The following is a 10,582-nucleotide window of genomic DNA, read 5'->3' on the forward strand; positions in this document are numbered from 1 at the left end:
TGGCTGAGAAGGGTAGCTTTTCTAGAGCCCAAAGCCTTGGGGCAGAGCTGGGGAGCCTGGTGCTGGCCCCAGTCCACCAGGGATGCCACTCCCAGGAGCAGAAAAGCATTAGCAATTCATCAAATGGAATCACCACAGATTGCATCCATGGGGCTAGATGAAAAGAGGAAGCTGCAGGATAAAGTAGATATATTTCTGATTAGAATTTCTCAGCCCTGAGCTACTGTGTATAATGAAAGTCATCACTGGAGGAAAAAAAATAAAAAGAAAAGGAGGGAGGGTGCAGAGGCAGTGAGAGTTTGTTTCCTGCCCTGATCTCTAAAGGAGAGGGGCCCAAAGATCCCTTCATAATTCACTTTCCTTGGGCTTCTGTAACTTCCTGTCTCCCCTAGGTCTGGCCATAGGGATGAGTCACAGGGATCCCAGCCCCTCACCTCACACCACAATATCTGGGCAGAGACCCCTAATTTTTCACATGCTTCCTGCATGGTTCAAATGCACAGTCAGACGAAGACTGGCTTTTCAGGTCTTTCTTTGATGTTTTAAAATATGTTTTTACACATTATGGCACAAATACCACAAAAGGCCCCCTGACATTTCAGGGCCTATCGATCTGTAATACATCAGCTGATCCCCTATTTTGTGCCTTGCCCTGACTCTGCACAGGAGATCTAAAGATGCAAAAGGAGAAGTCGGCCAAGGGACCAAGCACTGGCCAAGGGGACTTCAAAGTACACTCGAGACAAATGACAAGAAGCAGGTTTTGAGCAGCCAGGGTTTGTGTTCAAATGAGTGATACCTCTGGAGAGAGTGGCAGGAGTGGATCACTGGGTAGCTGGGAAGGCTCCATGGAGGACAGGGTAGGAAGGAGGCTTCCCACAAAATGCTAGAGGGTCCTCAGAAACAAAAGAGACAGCCAGATGCCTACCAAGTCCATTATGGCAGCCTTCTGGTTACAGTGTGGTTGCTGGTATAGGCTTCCAGCTTCCCAGTAACCTAAGTTTAGGTCATCAGAGGGGAACAGGACTGATCTATGTGTACGACATCTGGGTCATATTCAATTTAAAAGAAATCCCCTAGGCCTGGGGATTAATCCCAGGGCGTTTACTCAGAGCTACATACTCAATACTTTTTTCTCTCTCTTTTCCTGAGATAGGGTCTTTCAGAATCAGTTGAACACCCAAGCTGGGCTTGAGCTTCTGATCATCCTGCCTTGGCCTCAAGAGCACCAGGATTACCATTCCCAGATAAGGCAAGCCTCTTTTCAGAAAGAGTTTTAACCAAGGAAGTCACAGTCCAGTTCATGTTTTAAAAAGTAATGAGTGGTGGGCTGGGGATTTAGCTCAGCGGTTCGGTGGCCTGCCTCGCAAGTGCAAGGACCTGAGTTCGATCCCCGGTACCACAAAAGAAAAAAAAATTGTAAAAAGTAATGAGTGGTGCTGCTTCCTGCCTCACAAGCACAAGGTCCAAGTTCGATTCCCGGTACCCGCTTCAAAAAAGTGCTGAGTGGTCAGCAGGAAACACAAGAGCTACAGAAATTTGTAAGATGCCTTTCTTTCACCTTGGGTCACTAAGGAAAAGCAGGAGGCAAAAATCAAATGAGCTGATAGGGGAGAGGGATATTAGTCAGATGAGTGAGTACATAAAGGGGGCATTGTCACCTAACCTCAAATCTCCAAATGCCACTTCCTGTCTCATGATCTGTCCACCCTGCCAACCTTAATGCACAGCACACACACACACACACACACACACACACACACATATGCACCCCAGTAAGACAGCACCGTCCCACAACCATCACTAATGCCAGAGAGGAGGGGACCCATGGCCATCACCCTGCACATCCCAGAGGAGGACCCCAACATAGGAAGCAGCCCAGAGACTGTCCTGAACTCCTCATCAGGGACATACAGCCCTTTGGGTTCACTGGTGAACCTGCAGATTCTTTGGGGAGTCAGAAGGAGGAGGGAACTATCTCTGATAGAAAACAATCTATGAAACAAAGGAATCATAACAAAAAAATGCTAGATTCCTTCATAACATGATGAGTGAGAGAAGGCACATTTGGCCAGATGAGATAGTATAAGTTTCAAAGAGAAAGCAAGAAAAATGCAGCACGCACTTCATATGTTAAAACTTCATCCATCTCCTGACGCCTCCACCGGGAGGGTTTCTCTCAGCTGAAAAATAAATAACTCAGCGATTGAGGATATAATCAGAGCTCTTGATCTGGAGTGTGACCTTCCACTTTTCTCTGTTTATTTTTAAGATTAATCAGAGTCTTTACTGGGCTCGTGTCAATAAACAAGAGGCTTTTCCAATATATACCACCTGCACATCCAATATATCCAAGAAAATAAAAATATATCCAGGGGGATTAGTACCCATGAATCACCAGGAGCCAAAGCAAAGTGCTGTAGATTTTAATAGCCCCAACTATCTGTCTCTTCTAAATGGAAAAGAGGTCAGCCCAGCCAGCCCCTGCTAATGAAAAGGAAATAGGATCTACCCAGTCTTTTTTTTTTTTTTTTTTTTTTTTATTTTTTTGGTGCTGGGATTGAACTTAGGACCTTGCATTTGCGAGGCAGGTGGCAGTCCAGTTATATCCTTGACAAAATATTTGCTTGAAAAACAGCTATGTTTTCATGGCTGTGCTGTGTGTAAAAACAGGCCTCAAAGCTGAAACATAGCCCTGAGAAAGAATTTAAAAGAGAAGGAAAAGCTGGGGGTGGTGGCGCACGCCAGTAATCCCAGCACTCGGGAGGCTGAGGCAGGAGTATCGCTGTGAGTGCGAGACCAGCCTGGGCTACATAGTGAGTTCCAGGTCAGTCTCAACTACATAGTGAGACCCTGTCTCAAAAAACAAAAAAAATAAATAAATAAAAGAGAAGGAAAAGGGGTAAAAATAAAGACAAGGGTTTCTTCCAGCAGCAAGCTGGGGATATTCAACAGAGGCGGCTTTGCAAATCAATAAGAAAATGACAAATCATTCAATAAGTGGTGCTAGGACATTTCCTAATCAAAATGGAAACAAAAATCAAATTCCAGTCTTCAAACGGCCTACAGAAATAACCCCGAAAGAATTAAGACATAAATGAAAGAAGCAAAATTTCAAACTTTTAGGGGAAATGATAGCAAATGCTTCAACTCTTAGGTGAAGTGTGTTAACCAGCTGTCTGGGGCTGTTACGAAATACTTGAGGTAAACAGTCTAGAAGAGGAAAGGTTTCTCTTGGCTCACATTTTCAGAGGTTTCAGCCCATAGGCAGCTGGTTTCATTGCTGGGAGGTTCAGGAAATGGAGAATTTCCAGGCTGAAGAGCGTGCTGTTACAAAGCTGCTCACTTCACAACGCCAGGGAAGCAGAGAAAGAGCAAGAAAGTCCAAAAAGAAGGGACAAATACACCCCTCCAACTCATGGCCTCCATGACCCAGTTCATGCAGCCAGGCCCCACCTCCTGATAAGCCCACTGAGCTATGAACTCATCTGTGGGTAAACCCACTTGATGAAGTCAGAGCCGCCATGATCCAACTGCTCCCCCAAAGCCCCGCTGCTGCACTGGGAACCCCCAACACATGAGCAGTGGTGATGTGTCCTATATGAACCCTAACAAGAAGGCTTTACAAAGAGATCACAAAAGACACAAACCACCTAGGAGAATACTGGTAAAAACGATGACATTAAACTTCTAAAACTTCTTTGTTGTAAAAAATTATCTCATGTTTTATATGTTTTTTAGCCTGTTAATCTGGTGGTTAATCTGTATGTATGATAATTACCTTTATAAGGATTTATAAAATAAGTGAATGAATCTGATGCTGGCCCAAAAAAGGGGGGGATGGAGAGGAAGGGGGAAAAAAGACTTTAGATGTGCTATGTACACGTGCCAGTTCCTCACAGTGAATGTAACTGCTCTTTACCGTGAACATGTTCTAGTAAAAAGAAATGTTTAAATAAACATCAGAAATAACATCAAAATTCAACACATGTGCTGAAGAAAAATAATTTTAAAAAACAATCAGACCAAAAAAAGAACCATGAACAAGTCACAGAGGAGAAAAACCAAGTGGCCAGTGTGGCCGCTGTGAGCTGTCAACCTGATGGGAGGAAGGAAGCCTAGCAGATCAGTAAAGATAGTTCCGGGTGTGTCTGTGGATCACTGAAGGAGGGAGAGCCACCCCAGTGTGAGTGGTTCCAACCAGTAGGCTTATAGCCCAGATGAAATAAAAGGGGAAAAAACAGAAGGAAATGTGCCCATTGTGAAGAGCCCCAGTCTTTTTGTTTGTCCTTTGCTGTTGTCACCTTTGGACATTGCTCTCCAGGTCTCCAGTTTCTTCAGCCTTTCAGTGCAGGCTCACGCTGCAAACTCCCCAGTGAGATTCTAGGCCTCTGACTTTGGACTGGCGCTATGTTCCTGAACCCTTTTATTCTGCAGTTTCCATCTTTTGGGCTGAACAGCAACTGCATTCTCCAGCTCTCCAGTGCACAGATAGCTCTTGTGGATTCTCTCACCTCTGATCTTGCAAATGGCTCTTCTGGACTCTCCCACCTCTGATCCCGTAAGCCTACCTAGTAAATCCCCTTGCAAAATTACACACATATTTTCTATCAGTTCTGTTTCTCTAGAGAATCTTAACTGATTCAGCCAGTTAACTTATGAAAAGAGATCAGTCTCACAAGGAATCAGGAAAATCCAAGCGAAAACAATGAGATACCATTTCACAACAAAAAGAATGGAGAAAAATCTGATAATACCAAGTGTTGGTGAGAGTGTGGAGAAACAGAAACTTGTGTTAACAAGTTACTTTTGCAGCCTGAGAATGTGATCCTGTTAATTCTCTTTCTGGGAATATTCACCGGGGAAGATCTCACTCATGTGCTGCATTGGTCAGCTTTCCTGGTACTGGGAAAAAAATATCTACAACTTCCAGCAGAGAGGTCTGTCTTGGCTTATGGTTTCAGAAGGTTCAGTCTAAAATTTAAAGCAGAAATATTATAGGAAAAGACCTTGGCAGAGGAATGCTGTTCATCTCACAGAAGCCAGAAGCACAAGTGAACAGCACCAAAGGAAGGAACCAGGGATCAATATAGACCCCGAGGTCACACTTCCATGAGCCACCCAGACTCACCTGGAAAAGTACTTTATTAATTCCCTAGGCAGCTCCCAAACAAATTAAATTAATACTAAGCTTAACCCTCACATGTGCACAAGGAGATGTGTGGCCAAGAATGTTTCCAGTGGCTTGATTTGTAATAACAAAAACCCTGAAGACACCTTAAAGGTCCAACAATGGAAATGGATTGACGGCAGAGGGTATATTCACACAAGGGAAATCCCAACCACAGCTGAAGGCTGAGCAAAGTGCAGGAGGATACAATTGCTATCATATCATTTATGCAACATTTTCAACTATAAAACAATTGTCTGTGATGTTACTTTCAAAAATCTTCCTTTTGAAGAATTCATATAAACATGGTAAAGGCTCTGAGAAGTCCTGCAGTCAAGAAACTGTTAATTTGACAGGTGTGAGCATTTCCCGAAATTAGCTAAGTGCAACATTCCTTCTCAGTTATTTACAGACACTCAAGGTTCCTCAGAAACACTTTGGGAGATGCTGGGCCAACAGAGCTCTTCCATCTTGTGTTTCTGAAAGATGAGGGACTCTACTTAACAAGTAACTACAGTACTCTGAGAATCTGATCCATGCAAGCCAGGGAGATGGAGAAGACTGGGCGAAACTCATGGCCAGTTTTCACAAGCAGGACCAGCTGTCACAGCTAAAGTATGTCTCAAGGATGGTGAAAATTCACCACAAGTCACGCTTAGGACACTCTCAGCATGACACATTTTCTCTTTGGTCTTTCTCATCCCTCCTCATACACCCCCAAGCTGTCTTGCCTTCTGTATGCCCCATTTCAGTCCAGGACACTTCCTACCTCCAAGCCAGCAGAGTCCCAGAGACTCCTTTCAGTCTAACTCCTCATCTGGACGGTTCCTGCACCTGGCTCTCCCTGTCCTCACATGAGCCTCCGTCCTCCACCTCATTCCCTGCCTGCCTGGAGCAACCTGCCTCCTGGAGCCACTCCCAGGACATCCTCTAAGCCACAGCACCTCTTCTTAAGACACACACTGCCACAGCACTTCACTGAGCACTCTCACCCGAAGTCCCTTTGCACAACCTGACCACGGCTTCCACTGCCACCCTGGGCTCCCTCCTCACCCAGTAAACTCAAGATTCTAAGTCACCAACGTCCATTCCCAGGGTAAGCCCTGGGGCTCTGAACTCCACGCACAGCTAGGACTGTCCCCTCCCCCTAGTGCCTGCCAATCCCTGCTCACAGAGTGGCTCCTTTCCACCAGCACCCCACCTGCCTTTCCAGTGCTCTCTCCCAGCTCCTTACAGGTAACTTCTGTACCTCTGCAAAAGAGACTTGAACAGAGGAGAGTGAACAGCTATGTCTCCAACTGGGCAGGAGATTGGTAAGTATAGAAAGCAAGAAGAGGCAAGAGTGGCCCAGGGACAAACTTCATGATTTGTTCCTGGCACTCTTGGAGATGGGGCGGCTTTCAGTATTCTAAGTGTTTTTGACATCTAAAATAAGACAAGTCCAGATTTCAAGATTTGTCTTTTGTCCTCACAGGTACAATATAGTGTTATAACATTTTAAAGGTCATAAAATTTAAGATTTTTCTATTATTTTCCCAAAGTATTATTTCCCCTTCTCTCCTCTCAATACCACTAATCCATCACATACAGTGACAATGAGCCTTGGCCCTCAAGGTGAGACTCTCCTGGGATCAGGTAGGCTAGTGAGAATCAGAAGGCGGGGGAGCTTAATCATAACAATAGAAATTACTGCATTCGTATTGAATTTTATATGTTTTGCAATGCATTTTCCTATGTTTTAATTTTTTGACACTCACATTAATCATGAAGTTGATGGGCCACGAATTATTTCCATTTTGCAGAGATGAAAAGTGTTTTATGTCTTATACCAGATCGGGGTAACTACTTTGAAGATAACAAAATACAATACATTAACTCTTGTTATTCCCTTACTATTTTGTTATGAAATTTTATTTCATTTTTTTGTAAAATAAAAAATAAAGGTGAGACCAGAGAGGTTAAATGCTTGTTTCTAGACATATTGATTAAATGTGATGCCATTTGTTGCTTCTTGATATTATTTCTTCTACAACTGGGACTCTAATCAGAAAGTCTTTGTCTGTACCTACAGTTTAAAGAGTTTAGCTATTTTATCCTCCAGCATATTAAGTGTTCATTGTTTGACATTTAGATCTTCGATCCATTTTGATTTTGGTATAGTGAATGGTGAAGGATAGGGGTTTAGCTTCACTCTCCTGCATGTGGATACCCCATCTTCCCACACCATTTATTAAAGGTGCTACCTTCCCTCTGGTGTATGGTTTTGTACCCTCTGTCAAAGATCAAACGGCTGAACTGCCTGGGGTGGTCTCCACACATCCTCCATTCTGTCCTGAAACTCCATTCAAACCAGCTATTCCCCATGTAGATGTCTTCCTGAAAGACTTAGCCACCATATTACAGCAGTGCACGGACACCAATGCTTACTGCAGCACAATTCATACTAGTTATATCTTGGAATCAGTGTATATGCCCAACAACGTATGACTGGATTGAGAAAATGTGGTATTTATACACAGTAGAGTACCACTTTGCCTAAAAAAGGAGAAACGAGTCATTTGTAAGAAAACGGATAGCCCTTGAGATTATAATGTTAACTGAAATAAATCAGACGAAAAGCTTAAATATCAACTGGTTTATTTTATAAGAGAATCCCAAGTTATAAATAATGAGCAAAATAAAAGATAGATATTAGGAAGTAGGGAAATAGATCTTTAACAAATTGGAAAGGAATCAAAACGTGGAGGGAAAGGGGAGGGAAAAGAGGGAAAGAAAAAGAGGGAAGGAAAAGAAAAAAGGACTGAGATGTGTTACGTACACGCACCCACTCCCCATGAGGAATGTAATCATTATGCACTGCACACGTGAACTGTAGCCCAACGTTTACAAGTCCTGTGCTGTGAGGGAAGAGGAGAGGGGAAGGAAGAGGAAGATGGAAACGGAGACAGAGAGAGGCAGCTTTCTGCCTAAAGCCTGTAGGAGCACACTGCACAATTCCTAGGCCATGCACTGACCCAGAAGGCGGCCAAGATTCCCAAGGACCCTCCCTACCTCCGCCAGGTCTTACCTGGAGGGGCCCTGGCTGCTCGTCACAGCCTCCCCTGGTCACATCTCACAGTCTTCTTCCCACCCCGGGCAGAAGGTGGGAGCAAATTATAACAAAATTATAATAAAACTGCCTTTTGCTTTTCCTCCTGGATGAAGCCTTCCCTGACCCTTATCCTCATCGCAATATCAGTGTTTCCCTAAAAAACACAATTCCAACCAATGCTGGCACTCTCAGGATCTCCCCAGATACTGATACCTGCTCTAGGTCCCATCTTGAGTGTCCCCTTAAGGCTCCTGTGTTATAGGTTTGGTGCCCAGGGTGGTACAGTTAGGAGTCTGCGGAAACTTTAAGGGGTTAGGCCTAGTGGGGTCATTAGGTCACTGAAGGAGTGCCACAAAGGGGACTGAGGGACCCCAGTTTGCTCCCCTTTACAGGTCCCCTTTTATAGAAAAAAAAACAATATATAGAGTTCAATACTAACTGTGGTATCAGGCACCCAATGAGCGTCTCGGAAAGTGTCCCCCACAAGGATAAGGGGGATTAGTGCAGAGCTAAAACACTTAAGTAGCTTCTTAAACCCTTAGTGGCTATTACTGTGCACTCTAAAATGAACTCAAAATATCAAGAGTAAAGAGAGATGTGGCTGTCACAACCTGGGCCTCATTCACTCACTGATTTCTTCCATACCAGCCTCACCCCATCCACTATTCAAATTTTGCTTGGAAAATGACTGTTCATCATGTGATTATGTGTTATGGCTTCCATGCAGATGTCCCCCCAAAGCCTTATGTGCTCATAGGTGGGGCTTTTCAGAGCTGGCTCTGTCTAGGGCTTGCGATACTGAGATTAAGAGTGTGTGGTACTAAATTAGTCCACTGATGGAAATTAGCATAATTCTGGGCATGGATAATGGAAGCCCCACCCTGAGTGTAAGTGTCACCAGCAACAGGCTTATACCTGGATGTAATATAGAGGGAGAGAGGAAAGGTACACTTGCTGCTGCTGCTGCTACTGTTGCTGTCTCCTGCCTGCTTTGCCATGAACTATGTCTCCTCTGTGATGTCCCTCTGCCAGGCTACACTGCCTTGGAGCCAGCCAACTATGGACTGAAATCTCTACAAACTGTGTACTGGGGGAAAAAAAAAAAAAGAAGCCTTTCCTCCTTTAACTTTGGGTATCTTTTTTTTTTTTTTTTGTCTCAGCAATGAGAAAAGCAACTAAGACATCATATTTTAAGGGCTTTTAGAGTACTTTACAAATAAATAATTGATAGAATAAGTATTAAGTCACCAAAAGCTAAGTGTCTAAAGTCACCCTTAGTTTAATATGTATTTCTATCCTCCATACAACCTTGGAAGAAAAATATAAAATGCAAACATTCAAATACTAAACAAGAGCTTTGTAATGTGCCTCAGAAAAATATTTTTTAAAAAACTTGGCATCAAATGAAATTCGAGTATCAGCCACAATCCTTTTTCTTCTGCCCCAAATTATTAAAATAATTCAAGTCTCTCTCAGTATCATCTATGTTCTCTTCATTAACTTAGAAGGTTACCTCATCTCATCTCCCTGGCTGCCCTCAAATACATCTATATTACTCTGTCGGTAAAGTTTGGTATGAAGGGAAAATTCCAACTTCAAATATTGAATCTGAGCTTCACAAATACAGTAGTAATGAAAAAGTCAGACAGAAAACCTTTATAATAATGGACTCAGACAAAAATAAAGCCCGGAAATCAGCTGGAATAACAAAGTCTAAATTGTTTATGGAATCAGTTACGCTCTTGGAGCTGGGAGGCTGAGTGGCTGTTAATCTGGGCTGTCGTGTGGGGATGCGGTCTGGTTTTTGAAAGCTCATGCCATGACTATCTCTAGGACTATGACAGACTCAGATTCCCTTCCTCCCCAGCTACCACCTCCCATTAGCACTGTCATCAACCTCCCACTTTGGTTTTTGTTCTGCATCTGGTAATGGGCCTCTGCCTTACTGAGTGGTGGTGTCCTTCGGGGTTCCAGGATGGTCCTCCCAGGTTGACTTCAGGGCCAGTCAGGTCAGCTGAGAGATGGGAAAATACACATATTTTGGGAGTGTGTTTTTTTACTATCATATTCTGCATATAATTACCCTGACAAATTAACAATTTTCATTCATTTACTCAAAACGTTGGCTTAGAATAGCACTATGCAGTAGAAATAGGTTGCAAGCTAGATATTTAATTTTAAATTTTCAACCGGCCATATTAAATGAGTTCTGGTGTTCTACTGAGAAGGAGGGAAAATATATGATTATGCCTGTACATTTCAAAATAGCTAGAAGGGAGGCTACTGAATGTACTGACCACAAAGAAATGACAAAAGTTTAA

At 43.3% G+C, this 10,582-nt stretch overlaps 1 long non-coding RNA gene across 1 annotated transcript in view; it reads right to left on the reverse strand.

The window, feature by feature from the left end:
• LOC104867805 overlaps positions 1-10,277 on the reverse strand; it is a 102,964-nt gene extending 92,687 nt beyond the window's left edge. Inside the window, exon 1 of the long non-coding RNA XR_781860.2 lies at positions 10,208-10,277. This is a non-coding gene — a long non-coding RNA (uncharacterized LOC104867805). The remainder of the gene's footprint in view (positions 1-10,207) is intronic.
• Positions 10,278-10,582: the final 305 nt, after the last annotated feature.

The sequence above is a fragment of the Fukomys damarensis genome, unplaced genomic scaffold (genome assembly GCF_012274545.1).
Source record: "Fukomys damarensis isolate Sample0158 unplaced genomic scaffold, DMR_v1.0_HiC HiC_scaffold_29, whole genome shotgun sequence".
Classification (NCBI taxonomy): domain Eukaryota; kingdom Metazoa; phylum Chordata; class Mammalia; order Rodentia; family Bathyergidae; genus Fukomys; species Fukomys damarensis.